Here is a 27,594-nt window from a genome sequence, read left to right on the forward strand (position 1 = left end):
TATTTATATTTATAGTTTACTTATTTATTGGATACAGACAGAGAGAAATTGAGAGGGATGGGGGAAGGCAGAGAGACACCTGCAGCACTGCTTCACACCACTTGTGAAGCCTCCCCCTGGCAGGTGGAGACGGGGGGGGGGTTTGAACCCAGATCCTTGTGCATGTAACATGAGTGCTCAAATGCCTGCCTCTCCCACCCCCATTGCATGAGTTCTTCACATAGTTTAGAGGTTAATACCTTATCAGGTTATATTGCAGAAATATCTCCTATGCAGCATGCTATCTTTTAATTGTGATATTTTTTCTTCATACATACATATATATATATATATATATTTGCCACCAGGGTTATTGCTTGGGCTCGGTGCCTACACTACGAACCCACTGCTCCTGGAGGCTATTTTTTTCCCTTCTGTTGCCCTTGTTGTTTTATCATTGTGGTTACTATTATTATTGCTGTCATCGTTGTTGGATAGGACAGAGAGAAATGGAGAGAGGCGGGGAAGACAGGGGGAGAGACAGATAGACACCTGCAGACCTGCTTCATCACTTGTGAAGCAAGCCCCTGCAGGTGGGGAGCCAGGGGCTTGAACAAGGATCCTTACTCCCATCCTTGCACTTCACACCATGTCTGCTTAACCCACTACACTACTGCCTGGCCCCTAGTTGTGATATTTTTTTTTTTTTTCTATTAAGAGGGAAGGGAAACAGAGAGACACCTAAAGCCCTGCTTCACCGCTTGTGAAGCCTTCCCCTGCAAGTGGGGACCAGGGGCTTGAACCTGGGTCCTTGTGCTCTGTAATGTGAGCACTTAACTAGGTGCACCACTGCCTGGGCCCTTGTCTCATCTTTCTCTTCTCCCATAAGCACCCCTCTTTTATCTCTCCTTGAGTTTCTCGCTTACATTTTAGGCTTCTCCCTAAATCTCTGAACGCCAGACTGTAGTTCTTTGATTACAAACATGTTTTGTCATTTTTTTTTTTTTTTTTAATTAGAGCATTGGTCTGCTCTGGCTTATGATGGTGCAGGGGATTGAACCTGGGACTTTGGAACATCCAGCATAAAAGTCTTTTTGCATAACCATCATACTGTTACTACCTCATGCTTTGCCTTTTTCATTGTCCCTTGAATTTTCAGACTAATAGTAGGAATTCACACTTTTTTTCCCTAAATCTCCCAGGTCATTCTAATTTGCAGACAAGGTTAAGAGCTAATGCGCCAGACATTTTCAAAGACAAATCTGCTTTGCTTTCCCCAAGGAATGATATCCCCCACAGCAGCAGAGAAATAATCCAGTGGAAATGACTGTCAAGGAGTACAGCTCATTCTGATTTTAGATGGCTATTCTGGACTCAAACCAGGTAACAGAAAGCTAGATGCATCAAGAAGTGACAGTGATGTCCAATGTCTATATTTTACCTTTCCCACTGCATAACACACTACTTGAATGCAGAGGCTCCTTTATGACTCAATTGGAAAACATAATAAGGAAAAAATGGCTGCAGTTATTCCTGGACTAGTACTCATAGTCAGCATTTCTGCACAGATGCAGTTTGAAAATCATTTCTGTTGCCAGTGCCTACAATTCTAAGTTGTTATGAAGTTAAGGCTAGTTAGTATAGGACCTTTTTAAAGTTTCTATATGTTGGGTAATACTGGATGCCAGAGACTTTCATTTAGGTTGTACAAAAGTAAACTTTAAAAATAAAGCACTTTGGTCTGGACTAAATGACAGTGGTTTAGAATGGTCACTAGATGGATCATTGCTTGTTCTTCCCTGAACTGTCACTTGGAATCGATAATATGGTTGTATTTTAATTTCCAGCAGGAAGTCACACTCCTAATGTATTAATTAACAAGGATAGGACTGAATATTCTTCTTTTGTGCATCTTCATGGTAGATGGCATTTGCACTGGCTTCATTTATTTCGAGGTTCTAACTAGAAGGTGTAGATGCTATTTTTGGTCCCTGAGCACCAAGCTTGAGAACAAAGGTGGAGATATTTACAGGCTCTAGTTGTGAAGTTTCTTGAAGCATGAAAGTAAAATTTCTAGGAAACTTTCCATGAGAAGGAAAGAGTTAGAAGTAGATCTACGGGAGTCGGGCTGTAGCGCAGCGGGTTAAGCGCAGGTGGCGCAAAGCACAAGGATCAGCATAAGGATCCCGGTTCGAACCCCGGCTCCCCACCTGCAGGGGAGTCGCTTCACAGGCGGTGAAGCAGGTCTGCAGGTGTCTATCTTTCTCTCCTCCTCTCTGTCTTCCCCTCCTCTCTCCATTTCTCTCTGTCCTATCCAACAACGACAACAACAATAATAACTACAACAATAAAACAACAAGGGCAACAAAAGGGAATAAATAAAATAAATATTTAAAAAAAAAAAAAGAAGTAGATCTACAAATTGACAAATCCGCACAACTAGTTTGTTAGGATTACACTGATTTTGACAAAGTGAGATCAGAAAAATTAAGTGTTATCAGTAATAACAATAAAAATTCAAAGTTATCAGTAGAGACGAAGGTGAGCTTGAGATGCAGAGATAGATAAAATGAGGATTCATGAAGGTTTAAATGCTAACCTGTGGTTGACCACCATCTAAATGAAGAAGAGGAAGAAGTAGAAGAGGGAAGAGAAGAAGGAGGAGGAAGAGGAGTAGGAAAAAGGAAGGGAGGGAGGAGGGAAGATATTTTCTTTCATTGTACAAAATACTTTTAATCTAATGTAGTAACATCTGTTTATTTTTAATAATTTATTACTTTTTAATCCAAATAAGAGAAACAAAGAAAAAGAGAACTTAGAGCACTACTCAGCTGTGATTTATGGTGGCGCTGGGGATTGAACCTGGGGCCTCTAAGGTCTTGGGCATGAAAGTCTGGTCTGTAATCTGATATGTCATCTCCCTTATAGTCCATCTGCTGGTTTCTGCCTTCATTTTCCTTGCCATTTGGGGTGGAATCCCCAAAGACATCTCTAGTGCTGATATCATAGAACCCAGCACTTGTGTTTTCTCTTATATAGTCCATGGTTTGGAGTGAAAAAGAGGAAGAAAGAGAGAAAGAAAGAGAGAAAGAAAGAAAGAAAGAAAGAAAGAAAGAAAGAAAGAAAGAAAGAAAGAAAGAAAGAAAGAATTCTGAAGAGCTGTAACTACCATTACTGCTCTCTAGTAGCTAATTCTCTCTTCACCCTGATGGTGGGCCTTTAATCAGTCTGAGCCCCATAAAACCAGTGAAAAAGTTCCAAGTCCATCAAGTTTCCCCTACCTGTAATGGGATATATTCATAAAGTGGACTGTATTTCCAACCTTTTCCTCTAAAACTTACTTTAAGAATTGTTCAGTGAAGAAGCAATTACAGAAGCCAGACCTTCCACCTTCTGCACCCCATAATGACCCTGGGTCCATACTCCCAGAGGGATAGAGAAGAGGGAAGCTATCAAGGGTGGTGGGGGGATGGGATACAAAGTTCTGATGGTGGGAATTGTGTGGAATTGTACTCCTCTGATCCTATAGTCTTGTCAATATTTCCAGTTTATAAATTTTAAAAAAATGTACAAGGTGAGAATCTTAACAGTTCCTGAGCTTTATGGTTCCAGTTTCCTTCAGGTTAAACAGAAGACCAAGTATCTGTTAGTTAATAAACTATCTTTCTTTTTTTAAGTAGAACCTAAAAATAAATCACTACCAAAACAAACAACAACAAAAATTCACCTCAAATGCATCTTCCTCACTACAAATAAGAAGCTGCAAATCACACTCTAAGAACCACTGAAATAGGAAGCCTATAGTGTTCCTTCTTTAAAAACAGCACTGAGATAAATTGGTTGTATGATATGTGATGTATGATTTTACACACCCCTAGCATTCTGAAAAAATTAAACTATAAAATCCCCACAGGAAGAGCATCCACAGAAGGAAGCAACTAAAGAAAGTAGCTGCCTAAGCTTTTTCCTCCTGGGGAACTCTGACATCGAATTTCAGTTCCTGTTTCACTACAAAATGTCCCCTAGAGACTTTTAATCATCACCTTAAAAATATACTCTGTAGACTACTCATTGTTTTCAGCATTCGTCCGGTCTGAGTGATAAGGATACTGTAAAAAGATAAAGGAAGGGAAAAGGATTTCCTCAGCTAAAACCAAAAAAGCTCAAAACAATAACAGCAGTTTAAACATGCCGAGTGGCCTCTTTGGTTACTTTCACGTGTTTCTGTCACTGTGTACAGCAATGCTCAAAGCCAGTGGAATGCACAGAGAAATGACAGTGGCTATAGTCATTCACTCAGTCATTTGACAAGTGGAGGCTTTGAATATGTACCATGGGATAAGCACTAGAGATAAAACAGTAAATAGCTGGATCCAGCCACCCCTCACAGTGTTTTGTGTAATGAAAGAAAGAGAAAATAAGCAAGTAAATACATAAATAAACACTTAGAGACTGTAACACTGAAGATTTCATTCCTACCGAGAGTAACATAGGTAGATGTAATTGTAACAGGATGGGGAAAGCTGGGGGTCTTGGAGGAGGCAAAATAGTAAATTAAGTGTTTTGTTCACAAGATTTATTATTTATTAATGAGAGGGAGGGGGAGCCCAGAGAGTGAACCAGAGTATCACTCTGACACATGTAATGCTGGGGACTGACCTCAGGACCACATGCTTGAGACTTCAGTGCCTTAACCACTTTCAGGGCCCAAGTGGTTAAGTCTTTAATTAAGACTTTAATGTCCAGCCTTCTCATAAGGTAGGTCAGCAGTGTGAAAAAGCCCTGGGGATTCTATTCAGTGTCTCTTTCTCCTTGGCCTTCGTGCCTTCTTTGAGATTCCATAGCAATGATAAGTTTTTCAAATGTGTTATAGCTACTTACATCTACTTATTACATACCTACCATACTGTATAAACCTCATGACTGAAGTAGCCATATACAGCTGCATTGCCATGTGTGCAACCCAGGTTCAAGCCCTGGGCCCAAATGTGAAGTATTATGGCAATGGAAGAAACTTCAGTGCTATGAATGTCCCCATCTCTCTAACTCTCTCTCTCTACCTGAATGAAAAAGAGACCCATGAGTCTCAGTTCTATCAAAAAACATAAAGAAATAATAATAATAAAGTAGCACTGTATACGATGTCATAATCTCCTGAACAGAACACGTGAATTATTCCTCCCTGCCCTGTGAATGTACCATCTCTCATTTATTTTGCAAAGGAAGTCTGAGTAAAGAGACTGCACTTTTTTTTCCGTGTCTGAACCTGTTGAGGGACAACGCAGGGCACAGGGAGTCCTGGGAGCATGGACACTTTGTTTTCGTTGGGTTTGCACACATGGAACTAGGATGCACACTAGCACACTTTTGTTCTCACTGAGTATGCACAGGTGGAACTGAGAAGGGCCTTTACACTGTACTATATGAAGGGGGAGGAGTTTGCTTCATCGGGCCAATGAAAAGTGGGCCCCGGTGTGACGTAAGAAGGGTAGAAAAGGGAGGGGGGCCTGGACCAAAGGGTCTTTCCTTTTGGATGTGGTCCAGAGACCCTCCAGAACCTGTCCTCCGAGCTTTAACTTTTTTTTTCTTTTTTTTTAATTTCCCCCTCTCATATTAATTAGTGATTTACATGACTACAAATTAATAGGAGTGTACATAAACACCATTCCCACCACCAAAAGACTGTGACCCATCCCATTTCCCACCCCCCCCAAGCCGAACATCCACCCTCACCCTCACCCCAGGGTTTTTACTTTGGTGCCCTACTCCAGATTCAGTCAAATCCTGCTTTTAATTTCCCTTTCTGTTCTTCTTTCTCAACTTCTGTTGATGAGTGGGGATCATCCCATACTCATCTTTATCTTTCTGACTTAGCTCACTTAACATAATTCCTTCTAGCTCTGTCCAAGATGGGTCAGAGAAGGTGGGTTCATTGTTCTCAATAGCTGCATAATATTCCACTGTGTATATGTACCACAGCTTTCTCAGCCACTCATCTGTTGTTGGGCACCTGGGTTGCTTCCAGGTTTTAGCTATTATGAATTGTGCTATGTTCAAATATCTTTTTGGTTGGATGTTATGGAGTTCTTGGGGTATATCCCCAGGAGAGGAATTACTGGGTCATATAGAAGGTCCATGTCTAGCCTTGTGAGAGTTCTCCAGACCGCTCTCCACAGAGGCAGGACCAATTTACAATCCCACCAGCAGGGCAGAAGGGTTCCTCTGTCCCCACAGTCTCTCCAGCATTCGTTGCTGCTGTCCTTTTTCATGTATGTCATTCTCACAGGGGTGAGATGGTATCTCAATGTTGTTTTCCAAGCTTTAACTTTAACTTCACTTTTGCACGTAACTTGTCTCAGACTGTAACAAAGGACAAATTTAGAAACTGCACATCTGTCACACATGTTCTCTTGAAATTCTTTTCGAGTGCAACTGTGTCGAATCCCAGAATGGAATCCTACCTCTAAAACCCCTTCTTCAAACCTCCACATCAAAAAGTACAGTGGGTACAGGATTTGTTCCATCAATAACTGTTGAGCTGATCTGAGTAGCAGTGAAAGATGAGAGATGACGCCAGAGGACCACATGATTGAGAATAGAGCTGGGCTTCACAGATTAACTTTTTTAAAAATATTTATTTATTTTCTCTTTTGTTGCCCTTGTTTTATTATTGTAGATATTGTTGTCGTCATTGTTGGATAGGACAAAGAAAAATGGAGAGAGGAGGGGAATGCAGAGAAGGGGAGAGAAGGATAGACACCTGCAGACCTGCTTCACCACCTATGAAGCAACTCCCCTGCAGGGGTGGGGAGCTTGGGGCTCAAACCGGGATCCTTACGGTCCTTGCGCTTGGCACCATGTGCACTTAACCCACTGCGCTACCACCCGGCTCCCTTCTTCTTCTAGCGTTTGCCCTTCTTCAGTAGCCAGTCAACAGCGTCAGGTTGAAAGCTGTCAGGAGCTGCTTGTTGCTGGCTTTGAAAGTGACTGGGATCCATGTGGATTCAGTCAGCTAGGAAGGGTCGTCAGTTTCCCCAATGAATGGGTACTCACGGGATGCACCACAAGAAGGTCGATCCAATGCATCCGCCCGGCTCCCTTAGATTAACTGATTTCTTTTGGCCAAGAGTGTCAACCTCAGAACAGATCCAAAAGTCATTAAGTTAAAATCTAATTTAATCTACCCTCAAGAGAGTTGAAGAGTGGTAAACACAAAGGTGACTGTGATTAACACTGATTCTCCTTCCCCCTCCTCCCAGAGTACTGCTCAGCTCTGGTTTATGGTGGTGCAGGGGATTGAACCTGAGACTTTGGAGCCTCAGTTATGAGAGTCTCTTTGCATAACCACTAGGCTCTCACCCCTACCCAACACTGAGTCTCCTTATCAAAGACACAGCTAGTTTTTGTTGTTGTTCTTATTTAGTTAATGTTTTGTTTTGTTTACATAGAGAAAGGTGGGGGCCAGGTGATGGTGCACCTGGTTGAGCACATATGTTCCATACACAGAGAAAGGTGAGGGAAAGAAACTACAGCACAGAAGCTTCTTACAATTCAGTGGTGGCCAGACTTGAACCTGGTTCACATGCATGGCAAAGCAGTTCACTATGCAAGTGAGTTATCTGACTGGCCCCAAGGCCCTTTCAGCCTCCTTCTGCTTCCTGAGTACACTCTTCCTAGCTACAACAAGGACAAGGGTAAAAAGATGGGGTCTTGGTTCTCAAAGAAGCCATTACCTGTGGAGACATGAAAGGGAAGAAACTATCTTCTACATAAGATATACATTATACATATGGGTAAGCCCAGGTTGTTTGTTACAGCAGCAAAGCAGAGATGCAACCCAAGTAGCTGCTAGGAAGCTGCAGAGAAGGCACAGAGGAGCCGACAGTGACTGCTGATCTCCTTTCCATCCAACTTCTATGCCTCACCCCCCATCACACACACACACACCTGCACCACTACTTTGTAATTTCAACTCCTCCAGACATCAGATGCTTTCTCAAGTCTCCTCATTACTGCACGTGGATTTTCCTCTGCCTGGAATATCCTCTGCTCTCTGGTCATTACACAAAACACTTCTTTCATCCTTAATCTAGACAGCTCCATAAAGCTGTGCAGAACAACCCCAGGCACAGACTGGGGTTTCTTTACTTTCCTACTCTTGTGGGCAGAACCCTGCTGACAATCCAAAGTAGAAGTACTGAAGCTATGCCACTTTTCAACTAGGTAGATTCCAGCACTCTTTCACATCTCTGAACCTCTTTCACATCTCTGAACCTCAGATATCTCATTTGTATATTATCTTCCTTACAAGGCTGCAAGGACTTAAGCTAGCATGTGTACCACAGAGGCTCAAAATTAACTTCCATTGCATTTTAAAAATTTTTTTATATTCATTTTCCTTTTGTTGCCCTTGTTGTTTTTTATTGTTGTTATTGATGTCATCGTTGTTAGATAGGACAGAGAGAAATGGAGAGAGAAGGGAGTCCGGCGGTAGCGCAGCGGGTTAAGCGCACGTGGTGCAAAGTGCAAGGACTGGCTTAAGAAATGGAGAGAGAAGGGGAAGACAGAGAGGGGTAGAGAAAGGTAGACACCTGCAGACCTGCTTCACTGCCTGTGAAGGGACTCCCCTGCAGGTGGGAAGCTGGGGGCTCGAACTGGTATCCTTAGGCTGGTCCTAGCGCTTAACCCGCTGTGCTACCACCGGACTCCCATATTTTTAATTGATTAATGAGAAAGAAAGAACAGTGCTCTGGTGCATGGAGCACTGGAAATGGGGACACAAGACCTTCTACAGTTCTGTGCTCTACCTCTGTGCCATTTTCCCTGTCATTCAAAATTTACTGAATTCTAACAAATACCCTGATGATTGATAGCCATCAGTAATCTTACCTGGGGTTTTAAAAAAATGCACAACAGCTTATAACAATCACTTGGATCATTTTGCAAAGTTTGACATGTGATTACAGAACAAAAAAGCAGTTTGCTGACACATTTCCCCAGATACAGATCTGCCCTCACTAAAGCAATAAAACTAACCTAACGCAGTATTTACACAAAGGTTCTGCTTTAAGGAAAAAAAGGAGCGACTTGGTGTACAACACCTAAGTAAAAGAGGGGAGCAGGGGAGCCTCAGGCCCTGGAAAATTATGGCACAGGAGGACCTAAGGGGAATGAATTTTTATATGGAAAACTGAGAAATGTTACACATGTACAAACTAAGAAAAACTTTGCCTCAAAGATTCATTTAATTTACAAAAAAAGGACGAAAGAAAGAAAGAAAGATGAGTGAAAAACTATACATTCTAGGGGCCAGGTGGTGGTGCACTTGGTTAAGTGCACACATTACAGTGCACAAGGATCCAGGTTCAAGGCCATGGTCCCTACCTGCAGGGGGAAAGCTGCATGAGTGGTGAAGCAGGGCTGCGGGTGTCTCTCTGTCTCTCTCCCTCTCTATCTTCCCCTCTCAATTTCTCCTGTCTCTAGACAATAATAAATAAATAAAACATTAAAAAACTGTACATTCTAAAGTAAATTACTCAGAGGTGATAATCACAGTCTTCTGATGCTATATATGTTATGACATTAACTCCCTTTGTCACCTAACATGTCTACCATGAGAAGGGAATTATAATTATTTGCAAGTGATGGTGTTTTCAGCCTGAAGCCTAGAACTTCCCTGAGCTCCTCAACTTTTAAAGTCTTTTTTGTCCATCACCCAAATAAATAAATACTAAACAAGAAGTAAATCTTTTCCCATACAGCATCCTGCTTTGCTCCTACCTGATTTTCTTTATATTAAAATCCAATAAATCACCAAAATCTGTTCATGATTTCCGCCTAGGTTCTCTCTCTTTCCTTCAGATTCCTAGGTGTGCTGCATTGCGTCGTTCCAGACTAATCATCACAGCAGCCTCTCAGCCTGTTTGTTCCTTCAACCTCAGCCAGATCAGCTGGCATCATGTATCTTTTTCCCAGTTCAGTTCTTGCTGCCCTGCCTAAACCCTATGCCCTCAGAGAAACCTTTCCCCAATACCCTGGCTTAGCAGGAACTACCCTTCCTGGGCTCCCCTGGTACTCCCTTGTCTGTAGAATTCATTTGGTTGTTTGTTAGCTGTGTTCTTTTTTGCGAAATTGCTCTTGTTGCCTGACCTGTAATTACACCTTCAGCTGTGATCCACCCAGTAGTTATCTATCCTTTTATGTATAAAGCATAAAGTTAATATACCTATCGGAGTATAATGGCTCAGGAAATTTAATTTTTTTTAAATTTCTTGATAGACATAATTTCAAAACCTGTAGTTAAGTTATTGAAAAGTATGAAATTTAATTCAAGAGAAATACTAGCTGTGGTCCAAACTCTTGAGTTCATTATCCACAGGAATCATTTTACAAGATGACAATTTAGACTATGCTCCCCTTATGAAGATGATTTCAGTCCTGGAAGCATTAGGTCTTTGCTATAGAATGAGTGCCAAGTATTGCAAAAGAGATACATGGCATGAGGAGAGAGAATTGTGTGGTAAAAACTATTTTTGTTACAGGAAGATGATTTTTTTTTAGAGGAAAGGGACATGGGTCTCTCTTAGCAGTCTTGAAAGATTTCCCCTTGATAGTTAAATCATCCCTTTCAGAAGTTTTGTTTTGTCTTATGCTGTTACGGCACTTGGGGACAGTACACATTGATTTCCTCTTATTCACTATCTTGTTTCCCTTCTCAATGTGCATGTACTTGCTTAATAGCAGGACTAGTAACTGGGGTTTCCTGGCTTGCATTATATTACTAAATAAACACTTAGGAACAAAGCAGTTTATGCTTTCAAAGGCTTTCCCCCCCTACAGTTCATGTATCTTATCTACACCTACATTTGCTGAACAAGGGGTGGAGCACATAGATAGCCTGGGAGACAAGGCTCCGTCAGCTGGAGATTTAAAAAATGAAGCACGTGGAATCTGCAAGTCAATTACAGTCGCCTGTACTTGTTAGATATATGTAAGCAAAGATGAGGGAAGGGCAGAGGATGCCTTGGAGTGTACAAGAGGAACAAAAGGACAACAGGAAACTTCAGTACTTTTCCAACTAACAGAGAAGAGCTTTCTGGAAGGAAACATTTCCTAAGGGGAGACAGGGAGGCAAGCAAGTATTAAACAGGACAGGCAACTTTGAAGGTCAAGGAAGGAAATATATTTATAGACTACATCTTTCCTGGAAGAAGAGAAAAGAGTAGATGTCTGTAGAGAAAGATGTTCACCTGGAGGACAGAGATGACAGGTAAATGACTAATTCAAAAATGGTTGGAAATGTCTTAGAATTTGACTGTGAGAGAATAGCTTTTGGGAATCTTTAAAAACTGTGATCCAAATCTGGGGGAATGTCACACACCGGCATCACAGCTAACATTCATTTCATCTTGTGACTCTCACATCCTTCAGAGATGGACCAGAGCACTAGAAGAACATGTTACAATAGCAATAGGACTCTACTATAATTCTATAGAAAGCCTCATGTTGGGTGTTCGTATTTAATGTTTGTGTTAAGATATACCTTGAAAGCAAAGTAAAAGACTCTGGGGTGGGAGGGAGGGTTCAGGTCCTGGAACATGATGGCAGAGGAGGACCTAGTAGGGGTTGTATTGTTACATGGAAATGTTATACATGTACAAACTATTGTATTTTACTGTTGACTGTAAACCATTAATCCCCCAATAAGGATATTAAAAAAAAGATATACCATGAAATATGTCATTCTATTAGCTTAACTCCATAAATACAAAATTAGTGTTACAGTCTTCCTGATCCACAGACGAGATCCAAGGTTCTTTAGAAGATCATGGAAAAGTGCTTGGTAAAAATTAATTCTGTTCTATTTTAAAGTGTAGTCTTTTCTAGAAATTAGACTACATTAAAGAAGAAGAAAAAAAGGGGAAGAAAGAGGAGGAAGCAGCAGCAGCAGCAACAGTAGCAGGGGCCTATTTTGGTCTACGTAAGTCCTTATCATTTAAAGCCAATTCTTAAAGAGAAAGAAAGGGAATCATCATCACTGTTTTCTGAAATTACTGTATGAGCTGCTCCCTCAAAAGAAGAGGTCAGGAAGTGACAGGGATTTCCGACTGTTTTAAAGGACAGTGTCTGCAGAGTGACCCAGGGTTAAAAACTGCATACAAATAACAATTCATTGGCAAATGATAACAAGTACTTCCTCACTTTCCTATCCGCTAAATGAGAGCCATTGTTAGATTATAGTTCCTTGTTTAAATTGGGCTATTAAATCACCATGATACGGGTCAAACATACTAGCCATACACCATCAGGAAAACTCATAAAAACTGTCAGTCTATGCCAAGTTTTCAACACACATGCCACATATTCTGAGGTACTAAAATATAATCACACCAAGAGCATCTTTCATACTTTCTTTCCTCCTGGAAACTATTGATACAAATATTCTGCAATAGTGGAAAGAGAAGGAAATTTGAAGGCAGATCTTAATTTGAATGTAAAAGCTGTCTTCTTTTTAGAATCACCTGAACTTGAACAACATCATACTCAATGGACAGATTTTTAGAATCACCTGAACTTGAACAACATCATACTCAATGGACAGAAGCTGAAAGCATTCCCCCTCAGATCAGGGACTAGACAGGGATGTCCACTGTCACCGTTACTCTTCAACATAGTATTGGAAGTTCTTGCCATAGCAATCAGAAACAGGAATACTCCCTTCCACCTTCTATGGTGGAACATCCCCCTGATACCAAAAGCTGATAGGGACAGAACAAAAAAGGAAAACTACATACCAATATCTCTGATGAACATAGATGCCAAAATATTAAACAAGGTCTTGGCCAACCGGATACAGCAACATATCAAAAAGATTGTTCATCATGACCAAGTGGGATTCATCCCAGGAATGCAAGGCTGGTTCAACATCCGTAAGTCAATCAATGTCATTCACCACATCAATAAAAGCAAAGCCAAAAACCACATGATTATTTCAATAGATGCAGAGAAAGCCTTTGACAAAATCCAACACCCATTCATGCTCAAAACTCTACAAAAAATGGGAATAGATGGGAAATTCCTCAAGATGGTGGAGTCTATATATAGCAAACCTACAGTCAACATCATACTCAATGGACAGAAGCTGAAAGCATTCCCCCTCAGATGGGGGACTAGACAGGGCTGTCCACTATCACCATTACTCTTCAACATAGTATTGGAAGTTCTTGCCATAGCAATCAGGCAAAAGAAAGAATCAAAGGAATACAGACTGGAAGGGAAGAAGTCAAGCTCTCACTATTTGCAGATGATATGATAGTATACATAGAAAAACCTAAAGAATCCAGCAGAAAACTACTGGAAGTTATTAGGCAATATAGCAAGGTGTCAGGCTACAAAATCAATGTACAAAAATCAGTGGCATATCTTTATGCAAACACTAAATCTGAAGAAGACATCCAGAAATCACTCCCATTTACTGTCTCAGCAAAATCAATCAAATACCTAGGAATAAAGTTGAACAAAGAAGTGAAAGACTTGGACTTCCGGAGGCGGAGCTACGAGCAGCAGATCGCTTTCTCTCCTCTCCTCTCCTCTCCTCTCCTGGATCAACTAGGAATACCAAAGGAGACCACCCGGACCGAAACAAGACAGGACTAGAATGACCACAGGAACCCAGTAAATCACCCATGAGTACAAACACGCATGGCTGGTGACAGAGAGAAGAGAGGGGCCTAAGGAAAGATTAAGTGACTGCTAAAAGTTCAACAGATTATCAGTAGAAACACCACCTCCAGTCTGCTCCACCAACAAGGGGACAGCTGAAGGGAGGAAAGGACTCCCCAGAGACTCACCAAGTGCAACTCTGAGTCTCCATTGCTACTACCCTCAGAATCTGGAGCAGAAACAGGGGGGGACACCAGGGGACAGAGATCTAACCGGGAAACTCAGGAGAAGACCTATACCTCAGTGGCATAGCTGAGGGACTGTGAAAGTCTCTTTGAATAACCACTTCATTATCTCTGCCACACCCTGCTTTATCTCTTGGTCAGGAGTCAGTGATTAAGCTAAGAAGCCTATTGACAGTTTAAAAGCCCTCAGGCTCCCATAGCCTACAGGGAAGAAAAAAGAAAAAAAAAGAGGCTTTTACACCACTGAGCTCCAACTCAGGGATTGAAAAAACTGTTAACTTCCACCACGGTAAACCCTTTAATTAAATTACTTAGACACAAGTCAATCCAGGCAATAGTGATCAATAATTTGAAAAGTACTGACAAAGGGAACTCATAACATAATATATAAAATGGTTAAAACAACAAGAAAAAATATTGGAGACTCGAACCAGGACAAGAGTCCAGCTAAAAGTCCTCCAGAGGGTGAAGCACAAAACAACGAGTTCAACATCCAAACATTAGCTAAGGAAATAATAACAGGAGTGAGTAAAGAATTTGAAAAAATTGTAATCAGAAATGCAGGAACAACAAATGAGAATATGGAAGAAAATTCTAATTATCTCATGGTTATTAGAGAGCTGAAAGCTGAAATCACTGAGCTAAGAAGGCAACTAGCTGAACAAGCTAAAACAGTATCAGAGCAGGGCAACAAAATAGATGAACTCCAGAAAGCAGTAGAGGGCAGAGAGAATAGAATCTATGAGGCTGAAGACAGAATTGGCAAGATTGAGGATGAATTAGAGACAACTAAAAAAGAAGTAAGAGATCTCAAAAAGAGATTAAGAGATGCTGAAAACAACAACAGAGTCCTATGGGATGACTTCAAAAGAAACAATATACGCATTATTGGCTTACCAGAGGAAGATAGAGAAGGAGAGGAAGAAAGCATTCTCCAGGCCATAATAGCTGAAAATTTCTCTAGTCTAGACAACACCAAAGACATAAAGATTCAAGAAGCCCAGAGGGTCCCAAACAGAATTAACCCGACCTAAAGACACCAAGACATGTCATACTTAGAATGGAAAGGAATAAGGATAAAGAAAGGATCCTCAAGGCTGCAAGAGAAAAACAAAGAGTCACCTACAAAGGAAAACCCATAAGATTAGCAGCAGACTTTTCCATACAAACACTACAGGCCAGAAGAGAATGGCAAGATATCTATCCAGTGCTCAATGAGAAAGGCTTTCAGTCAAGAATACTATATCCTGCTAGACTGTCATTCAGACTAGATGGAAGCATCAAAACCTTCTCAGACAAGCAACAGTTGAAGGAAGCAACCATCACCAAGCCTATCCTGAAAGAAGTTCTGAAAGGTCTCCTATAAACAACCAGACCACCACAAATAGGACATATATCAAAACACTCTAAAACTCTACAAGAATGGCATTAAAATATCTTCAATCTTTGATATCAATAAATGTCAATGGCCTGAATTCACCTATTAAAAGACACAGAGTAGGAAGATGGATCAGAAAACACAACCCAACAATATATTGTCTACAGGAAACTCACCTAACTCAACAAGACAAACACAGACTTAAAGTGAAAGGATGGAAAACTATCATACAAGCCAATGGCCCACAAAAAAGGGCAGGAACAGCTATTCTCATATCTGACATGATAGACTTTAAAATACATAAGATTAAAAAAGATAGGAATGGACACTACTTAATGCTCAGAGGATCAGTCAATCAAAAGGACTTAACAATTATTAACATCTATGCACCCAATGAGAAGCCATCTAAATACATCAAACTGCTACTGAAAGAGCTACAGCAATATATTAACAGTAACACAATCATAGTAGGGGACTTCAACACCCCACTCTCTCAACTTGACAGATCATCCAGGAAGAAAATCAGTAAAGACATAAGGGAGCTAAATGAAGAGATAGATAAACTAGAACTATTGCACATTTTCAGAGTCATTCATCCCAAGAAACTGGAATACACATTTTACTCAAATCCACATGGATCATTCTCAAGGATAGACCATATGTTAGGCCACAAAGACAGCATCAGCCAATTCAAGAGCACTGAAATCATCCCAAGCATCTTCTCAGACCACAGTGGAATTAAACTAACACTTAACAATCAACAAAAGATTAGTAACAGTCCCAAAATGTGGAAGCTCAACATGACACTTCTTAACAACTTCTGGGTCAAAGAAGAAATCAAGGAAGAAATCAAAATGTTTCGAGAGTTCAATGAAAATGAAGACACAAGCTATCAAAATATTTGGGACACAGCTAAAGCAGTCCTAAGAGGGAAGTTCATAGCTATACAAACACACATTAGGAAACAAGAAAAATCACAAATAAACAGCCTGATTGCACATCTTAAAGTCCTAGAAGAAGAACAACAAAGGAATCCTAAAGCAACCAGAAGGACAGAAATCACTAAAGTTACGGCAGAAATAAATAACATTGAGAATAGGAAAACCATACAAAAGATCAATGAAAGTAAATGTTGGTTCTTCGAAAGAGTAAACAAAATCGACAAACTTTTAGCCAGACTCACAAAACAAAAAAGGGAGAAGACCCAAATAAATCGGATAGTAAATGAAAGAGGAGAAATCACAACAGACACTGCAGAAATTCAACATATCATGCGAGGCTTCTATGAACAACTATATGCCACCAAGCTAGAGAACCTGGAAGAAATGAATGATTTCCTAGATACCTACCAACTTCCAAAACTAAGTAAAGAGGAAGTGGATAACATGAATAGGCCCATCACAGCTAATGAAATTGAAACAGTTATCAAAAATCTTCCCAAAAATAAAAGTCCTGGACCAGATGGTTTTACAAATGAATTCTACAAAACCTTCAAAGAAGAACTAATACCTCTACTTTTAAAAGTCTTCCAGAAGATTGAAGACACTAGAATACTCCCTGCCAGCTTCTACGAAGCCAACATCACCCTGATACCAAAAGCAGACAGGGACACAGCCAAAAAAGAAAACTACAGACCAATATCTCTGATGAACATAGATGCGAAAATATTAAACAAGATCTTGGCCAACCGGATACAGCAACATATCAAAAAGATTGTTCATCATGACCAAGTGGGGTTTATCCCAGGGATGCAAGGTTGGGTTAATATACGTAAATCAATCAATGTGATCTACCACATCAACAAAAGCAAGACCAAAGACCACATGGTCATATCAATAGATGCAGAGAAAGCCTTTGACAAAATACAACATCCCTTTATGATCAAAACACTACAAAAAATGGGAATAGATGGGAAATTCCTCAAGATAGTGGAGTCTATATATAGCAAACCTACAGCCAACATCATACTCAATGGTGAAAAACTGGAAGCATTTCCCCTCAGATCAGGTACTAGACAGGGCTGCCCACTATCACCATTACTATTCAACATAGTGTTGGAAGTTCTTGCCATAGCAATCAGGCAGGAGCAAGGAATTAAAGGCATACAGATTGGAAGAGAAGAAGTCAAACTCTCCTTATTTGCAGATGACATGATAGTATACATGGAAAAACCTAAGGAATCCAGCAAGAAGCTTTTGGAAATCATCAGGCAATACAGTAATGTGTCAGGCTATAAAATTAACATTCAAAAGTCAGTGGCATTCCTCTATGCAAACACTAAGTTAGAAGAAATTGAAATCCAGAAATCAGTTCCTTTTTCTATAGCAACAAAAACAATAAAATATCTAGGAGTAAACCTAACCAAAGAAGTGAAAGACTTGTATACTGAAAATTATGAGTCACTACTCAAAGAAATTGAAAAGACACAAAGAAGTGGAAAGATATTCCAAGTTCATGGGTCGGAAGAATTAACATCATCAAAATGAATATATTACCCAGAGCCATCTACAAATTTAATGCTATCCCCATCAAGATCCCAAGCACATTTTTTAGGAGAATAGAAAAAATGCTACAAATGTTTATCTGGAACCAGAAAAGACCTAGAATTGCCAAAACAATCTTGAGAAAAAAGAACAGAACCGAAGGCATCACACTCCCAGATCTCAAACTGTATTATAGGGCCATTGTCATCAAAACTGCTTGGTACTGGAACATGAACAGACACACTGACCAGTGGAATAGAATTGAGAGCCCAGAAATGAGGCCCCACACGTATGGACATCTAATCTTTGACAAAGGGGCCCAGACTATTACATGGGGAAAGCAGGGTCTCTTCAACAAATGGTGTTGGAAACAATGGGTTGAAACATGCAGAAGAATGAAACTGAATCACTGTATTTCACCAAATACAAAAGTAAATTCCAAGTGGATCAAGGACTTGGATGTTAGACCAGAAACTATCAGATACTTAGAGGAAAATATTGGCAGAACTTTTTTCCGCATAAATTTTAAAAACATTTTCAATGAAATGAATCCAATTACAAGGAAGACTAAGGCAAGTATAAACCTATGGGACTACATCAAATTAAAAAGCTTCTTCACAGCAAAAGAAACCACTACTTAAACCAAGAGACCCCTCACAGAATGGGAGAAGATCTTTACATGCCATACATCAGATACGAGTTTAATAACCAACATATATAAAGAGCTTGCCAGACTCAACAACAAGACAACAAATAACCCCATCCAAAAATGGGGGAAGACTTGGACAGAATATTCACCACAGAAGAGATCCAAAAGGCCGAGAAACACATGAAAAAAAGCTCCAAGTCTTTGATTGTCAGAGAAATGCAAATCAAGACAACAATGAGATACCACTTCACTCCTGTGAGAATGTCATACATCAGAAAAGGTAACAGCAGCAAATGCTGGAGAGGGTGTGGGGTCAAAGGAACCCTCCTGCACTGCTGGTGGGAATGTCAATTGGTCCAACCTCTGTGGAGAACAGTCTGGAGAACTCTCAGAAGGCTAGAAATGGACCTACCCTATGACCCTGCAATTCCCCTCCTGGGGATATATCCTAAGGAACCCAACACATCCATCCAAAAAGATCTGTGTACACATATGTTCTTGGCAGCACAATTTGTAATAGCCAAAACCTGGAAGCAACCCAGGTGTCCAACAACAGATGAGTGGCTGAGCAAGTTGTGGTATATATACACAATGGAATACTACTCAGCTGTAAGAAATGGTGACTTCACTGTTTTCAGCCGATCTTGGATGGACCTTGAAAAAATCATGTTGAGTGAAATAAGTCAGAAATTGAAGGATGAATATGGGATGATCTCACTCTCAGGCCGAAGTTGAAAAACAAGATTAGAAAAGAAAACACAAGTCGAATCTGAAATGGAATTGGAGTATTACACCAAAGTAAAAGACTCTGGGGTGGGTGGGTTGGTGGGGAGAATACAGGTCCATGAAAGATGATGAATGACATAGTGGGGGTTGTATTGTTAAATGGGAATTTGGGGAATGTTATGCATGTCCAAACTATTGTATTTACTGTTGAATGTAAAGCATTAATTCCCCAATAAAGAAATAAATTTAAAAAAAAAAAAAGTGAAAGACTTATATACTGAAAACTATGAGTCGCTACTCAAGGAAATAGAAACTGATATCAAGAAATGGAAAGATATCCCACGCTCATAGATTGGAAGAATAAATATCATCAAAATGAATATTCTCCCCAGAGCCATATACAAATTTAATATAATACCCATCAAAGTTCCACCAAGCTTCTTTAAGAGAATAAAATAAATAATTGTATAAAATAAATAATTCCATATCATTGTAGACTCAAAGCAGAAGTGTTGTTTGATGGGAGGAGAGGTAGTTAAAGTGATCCAAGAGAACTGCAATGGAGAAAGGACCAGGTAAATGCTCTTCTAGTCCAGAAAGGCAGTAACAGGGCCCAAGTGTAAGGATGACAAAAAAAAAAAAAGTAAAATACTTGATGAGAAGATAATAAAGTCATCATGGTTAGGCAGCAAAAGAGGTACAGATGTGGTTCAAGTGATTACTCAGAGGCATCGTGCTAGGTGGTATAGTCTAAGAGTTTAAGTTCAGATTCTTATTTTTTTATGAATTTATTGATTTATTCATAAGAAACATAGGAGAGAAAGAACCAGACATCACTCTGGTACATGTGCTGCTGCGGATCGAACTCGGGATCTCATGGTTGAGAATCCAGTGCTTTATCCACTACGACACCTCCCTGACCACTAAATCCAGAATCTGACACTGCCACCTACTTGCCTGTATAAGCCAAGAGCAACTTTTTATTTTTAATATAGTGCTAGCAATGAATTCAGGGCACCAACACATCACTGAGTTGCCTTGCAGATCCAATCTTTTTATTCCTTTTGTTTAGAAGGAGATAGAGAGAGAGAGAACAGAGAAAGGAGGTAGAGTGACTGAAAGAGGATACACCACAGCATGCCCCACTATCTATGGAGCTTCCCTTGTGCTATCCACAGTGTTAGTGTTCCCATGTGTGACAGGGCTAGGATCTAGGACATCACACACAGCACAGTATGCACTCTACTGTGTTGGTATGCTTCTAGTTCTGCTTCTGGGATCTAGTTCTGCTTCTGTTACATTGCTTGACATTGTGGTCTATTTACATGGTCTTTTCTGTTACATTGGTTTGGTCTCACTCTCCCCCTCCCCCCCCCCCCCCCCCCCCCGATTTGGTTTAGCCCTTGTTAGTTTCATGCTTCTCCCTTCTCCCACCCCCTAGCCTAGGTACTTCCTGGGTTCCACTCTGCTGCAGGAGGAGAAAGGTGGAGGAGCACATGGTGTGATGATTAGGTGCTGGACTGTTTGCCCGCTGGTGAATAAAGATTAAACTGCGTTCTCAGCTCAGCCGTGTGTTTCTGGTCATCTGTCATCTGCCCATGAAGCCAGCCCGGCAAAAACAACACTACTGAATGAGATTGTCTCCTGGTCCCCAACTTTTTTTTTTTTTGCCTCCAGGGTTATCTCTTGGGTTCTCGGTGCCAGCACTACGAATCCACTGCTCCTGGAGGCAATTTTTCTCATTTTATTGTCCTTGTGGTTGTTGTTGTTATCGCTGTTGTTGTTAGATAGGACAGAGAGAAATCGAGAAAGATGGGGAAAACAGAGAGGGGGAGAGAGGAATGATGAACATCTGCAGACCTGCTTCACCACCTGTGAAGTGAACCACCTCCCCCCGCCCAGGTGGGGATCTGGGGGCTCAAACTGGGATCCTTATGCTCCCTGCCATGTGCACTTAACCTGCTGAATTTACTGCCTAGCCCCCATCCCCAACTTTTTATAATACCGCTTCTTTTTATATATATATATATATTTAAGTTTATGTCTTAATTAATTTACTATTAGATAGAAACAGAGAAATTGAGAGGGGGTGGGAGAGACACCTGCGCTACTTCACCACTTGTGAAGCTTCCCCCTGCAGGTGGGGACCAGGGACTTGAATCCGAGTCTTCGAGCAGTGTAGTGTGTGCACTTGACCAGGTGCTCCACTGCCTGGCCCCATAATGTAGAATTTTTATGTTTTTTGGGGTTTTTTTTTGCCTCCAGGGTTATTGCCAGGGCTCGGTGTATGACAAATCCACTGTTCCTGGAGGCCATTTTTCCTTTTTTTGTTAACCCTGGTTGTTTTACCATTGTTGTCATCATTATTATAGTTGTTATTGATGTCGTCGCTGTTGGACAGAACAGAGAGAAATGGAGAGAGGAGGCGAAGACAGAGATGGGGAGAGAAAGATAAGAGACCCGCAGACTTGCTTCACCGCTTGTGAAGCGACTCCCCTGCAGGTGGAGAGCCGGGGGCTCCAACCGGGTTCCTTACGCCTGTCCTTGAGTTTTGCCCCATGTGCACTTAATCCAGTAGGCCACCGCCCAGCCCCCTTATAATACCGCTTCTTTTAGATTAAATATAAAATATGCATTGATATCATGACAGTTTGGAATATATAAAAATTCACAAAGCATAAAATGAAGTTATCACCATCTCCTTCTGGATCTCTCTCTTTTTAAATATTTATTCATTAATTCCCTTTTGTTGCCCTTGTTTTATTGCTGAAGTTATTATTGTTGTTGTTGTTGGATAGGACAGAGCGAAATGGAAAGAGGAGGGGAAGACAGAGAGGGGGAGAGAAAGAAAGACACCTGCAGACCTGCTTCACTGCATGTGAAGCGACTCCCCTGCAGGTGGGGAGCCAGGGGCTGGAACCGGGATCCTTACGCAGGTCCTTGCACTTTGCGCCACCTGCGCTTAACCCGCTGAGCTACCGCTGGACTCTCTCTCTCTCTCTCTCTCTCTCTCTCTCTCTCTCTCTGTTTCTCTCTGTTTTTTTTTCCTCCAGGGTTATTGCTAGGGCTCAGCGTGGATAAGAAAGAGAAATTGGGAGGGGAAGGAAGGGAAGAAAGAGACACCTGAAGACCTGCTTCACAACTTGTGAAACAACCCCCCTGCATGTGGGGAGCTGGGGCCGCAGCTGGGATCTTTGTGCAGGTCACTGTGTTTAGTACTATGTGTGCTTAAACCAGTGCAATACCACCTGCACCCCCCATCCCTCTATCTGAAAAAAAAAGTCAACCCAGAGCAGTAATGACAAATAAATAAACAAATGTGATTATAAATAGAGACAAATATATAAAGAATTTAACATACTTGGTTTATGTTAGATAGCAGTGCATTCATTTACTGCTTAAAAAAAATACTCTGCCCCACCTGCTGGAGGAAAGCTTCACGAGCGGTGAAGCAGGGCTGCAGGTGTATGTATCTCTCCCTACCATTCCCTTCCCTCAATTTCTGTCTCTAACCAATAAATAAAGATAATTAAAAAAAAAAACTCCAACCTTTCTTAAATCGTGAACCAGAAGAAAAAATATTCTTATAAATTTTCCACTAGCATGCAGTTTCGATGAATTTTCCTCTTTGATGAAGAATTAATTATCCAATACTTATAAAGCTAAGATTTTTTTTATTTATTCCCTTTTGTTGCCCTTGTTGTTTATTGTTGTTGTTATTGATGTCATTGTTGTTGGATAGGACAGAGAGAAATGGAGAGAGGAGGGGAAGACAGAGAGGGGGAGAGAAAGACAGACACCTGCAGACCTGCTTCACCGCCTGTGAAGCAACGCCCCTGCAGGTGGGGAGCCGGGGACTCGAACTGGGATCCTTCTGCCAGTCCTTCCGCTTTGTGCCACCTGCGCTTAACCCGCTGCGCTACCACGCAACTCCCTAAAGCTAAGATTTTTATATAAATCTCCTACGTTTTGTCTTTGAATATCAAAAGTAGGCACAATTTTACTTTGTGTCACCAGGCCTTGCTGAGCCTTTGTGTCTGCATGATTCCACCACTCCCAGCAGACTCTTATTTTTTCTTTTTCTTTTTTTATTATCCTTATTTATTGGATAGACAGCTAGAAATCAAGAGGGAAGGGGGTGATAGAGAGAGACAGAGAGACACCTGCAGCACTACTTCACCACTCACAAAGCTTTCCCCCTGCAAGTGGGGACCGGAGGCTCGAACCCGGGTCCTTGAGCATTGTAATACGTGTGCTCAACCAGGTGCACCACCACCTGGCCCCAGCAGACTCTTATTTCTTTAGAGAGAGAGAGAGAGAGAGAGAGAACAAGGGAGGAAGAGAGAGAAGAAATGTCACAGCACTGTTCCATCTCTTGCAAATGTCCCCTTTGCATAGTGCTCCCATGTGGTGGTCAAGGGCTTGAACTCAGGTCCTCAAGCATGGTGAAGGATGCAATCTACTGAGTGAACTATCGACCTGCCAGCCAAAACAATTTTTTTCAATTACTTAAACAATATATTAATAAAAATGTCTTTTGCTTTATAATGTGCTTCAGTGTTGTTGATAATAGATTGAACAAGAAGGTACTAAGTAGACCGGCCTCACTTCAGGGATTTTACTTATTATTTTCTTGCTACCAAGTTATAGCTGAGGGTGGAGGGTAGATAGCATAAAGGTTATGCAAACGGACTCTCATGCCTGAGGCTCCAAAGTCCTAGGTTCAATTCCCCCACACCACCATAAACCAGAGCTGAACAGTGCTCTGCTAAGAAACCAAAAAGAACTTGATCCAAGTTATAGCTGAGACTCAATGACTGCATAACATTTCTGGTGTGCACCCCCCATTTTATTTGTTTGTTTGTTTTGATAGAACAGAAAGGAACTGAGAGGAGAGGAGGAGGTATAGAGGGAGAAAAAAAAAAACCACAAAAACGCCTGCAGATCTGCTTCACCCTTCACCACTCTACCACTCTTGAAATTTCCCCTGCAGGTAAGAAGCAGGGGCTTGAACCTGGGGCCTTGTACATGATAGCCTGTGCACTCAACTGGATGTATCACCACCCAGCCCTTCAGGGAGTTTACTTATTTTTTGTTTTATTTTATTTTTTAATTTCTTTTTTATATTTATTTATTTTCCTTTTTGTTGCCCTTCTTTTTCATTGTTGTTGTAGTTATTGATGTCATCATTATTAGATAGAACAGAGAGAAATGGAGAGAGGCGGGGAAGGGAGAGAGGAAGGGAAGACAGAGAGGTGGAGAGAAAGACAGACACCTGCAGACCTGCTTCACCGCCTGTGAAGTGACTCCCCTGCAGGTGGGGAGCCGGGGACTCCAACCAGGATCCTTAGGCTGGTCCTTGTGCTTCGAGCCACGTGCGCTTAACCCGCTGTGTTATGACCCGACTCCCTTTTTAATATCTTTATTGGGGGATTAATGTTTTACAGTCGACAGTAATTACAGTAGTTTGGCATGTGGGGTTTTACTTTTTTAAGCAATCTGTAAACTGCAACCACATAAATGCCAAGGCCATTACAAATTTCCCAGTGCTTTCCCAAGTTTTTCACATACAATGTGTGACTGAAATGTGACTGAAATGGTTATCATGTGTCATCTGAGGACCTGTAGACTATAATCATCTCTTCCTCCCACAGACTTAGATTGTCTCTCCTTCCAGGCATTCCAAAGTCTTCCCACCCTGTGATTATGTGCAGTAATATGACCTGCTATGACCAATGAGTTAAAGCAGGGACATGTCATTTCTAGCCCAGTCAGGAGCATTCTTATGTTGGCTCAAATTCTTCAGTGTTCCTTGTCCAATGCTACAGTGATCACGAAAGCATGAATTCAGAGGAAACTTCTATTACACTCGATGTCTAAAAACATTGTCATAGTGTTATAAGTGTCTATTTGTTACTAGGGTTATCACTAGGGTTAGGTGTCTACATGACTTCACCATTCCCAGCAGTCTTTTTTTGTAAAAAAAAAAGTTGAGAGACAGAGAAGGAAAGGAAAGGAGAGAGAGAGAGAGAGAGAGAGAGAAGGAGAGACATCGGCAGCACTGTTCATAAAGCTTCTCTCCTAAAGGTGGGGAGTAGGGGATTACACCTAGTACATGATAATGTGTTCACTTTACTATGTGAGCTACCACCAGCCCCTAATGTTTATTTTCAAAAAAACATTTCCTTGATATAAAATTGTATCTTACTCATATTTCCTAGAACAAATGTTTTAAGGATGATAAAGGACAATTTAACTGTCTTGCTCTGAGTAAAGAGTGGGTAAATTAAGCTGAAGAGACTGCAAGATGAAATAAAATTAGTTACTTTTTTTTGCCTCCAGGGTTATTGCTGGGGCTCAGTGCCTGCACCACGAATCCACTGCTTCCGGAGGCTATTTTTTCCTTTTTGTTGCCCTTGTTGTTTAATGTTGTGGTTATTATTGTTGTTGTTGATGTTGTTAGATAGGACAGAGAGAAATGGAGAGGGGAGGGGAAGACAGAGAGGAGGAGAGAAAGACACCTGCAGACCTGCTTTACCACCTGTGAAGCGACCCCCCGCAGGTGAGGGAGCCGGGGGCTCTAGCCCGGACCCTTACGCTGGTCCTTGAGCTTTGTGCCATGGGTGCACTTAACCCGTTGTGCTACAGCCCGACCCCCTATAGTTACCATTTTTAAGTACTTGCTTAGTGATATAAACTCTGCCAAGTAAGCACTTTAAACATATGTGCTCATTTTACAAGTTATAAAATTATCTTCAGATTGCTGATTACAAAAATAGATATTCTAAGTAATTTGTCTAAAGTTACTTAGGCAGTCATTGAAACAAAATTCATTTTCAAACCCGTGTGCTATTAAAGCTCTGTTATATTCTCAAATTTCCATAATTAAAATCTGGCCACTTTCAAGGAATAGAGTACATGACCTCTAAGACTTCTGACAATAATTCTGTGAGCAAAAATATTGAAAGATATCAATTCTGAACTCATATGATAGTTTCATACGGTATTCTTTGCCTAAGAACAATGTTATCAACCGATAAGCAAATAATATAGAGAAATAAAATGAAGAGGAGAAAGAGTCATAGGCGCTTTCAAGAGATCTAACACAGATATTACTAGCTATCAAGACTAATGCAAAGTGGGAAAGAGGAACACAGAATAGGAAATGAAAGTAAGATTGTAAGGGGTGGACATATGTGAAAATAGTTTAGCCAATTGAAATGACGGCAGCACAGTAGACAAGGAAGACGTTATTGGAAGGTCATGTGAGAGTCGGTCTCAATGCTAGACTAAGATGCAAAGGTCTAATAAAAACACTGGTATGGGGAGTCGGGCAGTAGCGCAGCGGGTTAAGTTCAGGTGGCGCGAAGCACAAGGACAGGCGTAAGGATCCCGGTTCGAGCCCCCGCTTCCCCACCTGCAGGGGAGTCGCTTCACAGGCGGTGAAGCAGGCCTGTAGGTGTCTATCTCCTCTCTCCCTCTCTGCCTTCCCCTCCTCTCTCCATTTCTCTCTGTCCTAACCAACAATGACGACATCAATAACAATAATAATAACTACAACAATAAAATAAGGGCAACAAAAGGAAATAAAATAAATAAATAAAATAATAATAAAAAACACTGGTATGGGAGGTGACACAACTTTAATAAAGCTTTTGGATTCTCAAGTATGAGGTCCCAAGTTCAATTCCCAGCATCTCATGTACCAGAGTGATGCTCTGGTGCTTTCTCTTTTAAATAATATAAAAAAATAAAACACTGGTCAGCAACCTCAGAGATAGCACACACAGTAGATAAAGTGCTGGACACTGAAATATGAGGTATACAGTTCAATTCCTGTTATCATATGTGCCAGGGTAGTGGTCTAGAGGTGCAGTGGATAAAGCATTGGACATTTATGCAACATGTATGGAGTTCAATCCCTGGCAGCACATGTACCAGAGTGACATCTGGTTCTTTCTTTCTCCATCTATCTTCTTCATGAATAAATAAATAAAATCTTTTTAAAAAATATGCTAGGGTAATGTTGTGGTTCTCTTTTACCTCCTCTCATAAAGAAGTAAATCTTAAAAAAAAAAAAACTGGTCAATAATTAAGTAGGAATTATTAGCTATGTGACTGATTACTAGAATCAATGTGATTGATTCTAGAAAAGGCATTACTACATTGTCACATAGTTGGAGCAATCTAAATGTACAGTCCCATGAAGAATGTGAGTTTTTTTTAAGACTACATGATCAACTTTGAGCTGAGAAGGAAATGACAAGCTGGCATTTTAAGACTAAGTACATATTTGAACTGTCTCTTCAGCTAGGAGCTGCTACGGGATGAAGGATGACTGTCATCGCAGAATGGGGTCCAGAGTGGGCATTAAGTATTTTAACTTGGCGGGAGGTCGAAGGGAGTAGGATCAGGGCATCCTCCTCTAGGCGCAGTAGGGGCTGACGTGACTGTGTGGCCAGTCACAGAGTG

At 41.0% G+C, this 27,594-nt stretch overlaps 1 protein-coding gene across 1 annotated transcript in view; it reads right to left on the minus strand.

Moving 5' to 3' along the window:
* The window catches only part of PRCP (prolylcarboxypeptidase), a 104,288-nt gene that overhangs the window by 75,749 nt on the left and 945 nt on the right, over window positions 1-27,594 (minus strand). The gene's annotated exons all lie outside the window — the stretch shown is intronic.

The sequence above is a fragment of the Erinaceus europaeus genome, chromosome 17 (assembly GCF_950295315.1).
Source record: "Erinaceus europaeus chromosome 17, mEriEur2.1, whole genome shotgun sequence".
In the NCBI taxonomy this organism is placed as follows: domain Eukaryota; kingdom Metazoa; phylum Chordata; class Mammalia; order Eulipotyphla; family Erinaceidae; genus Erinaceus; species Erinaceus europaeus.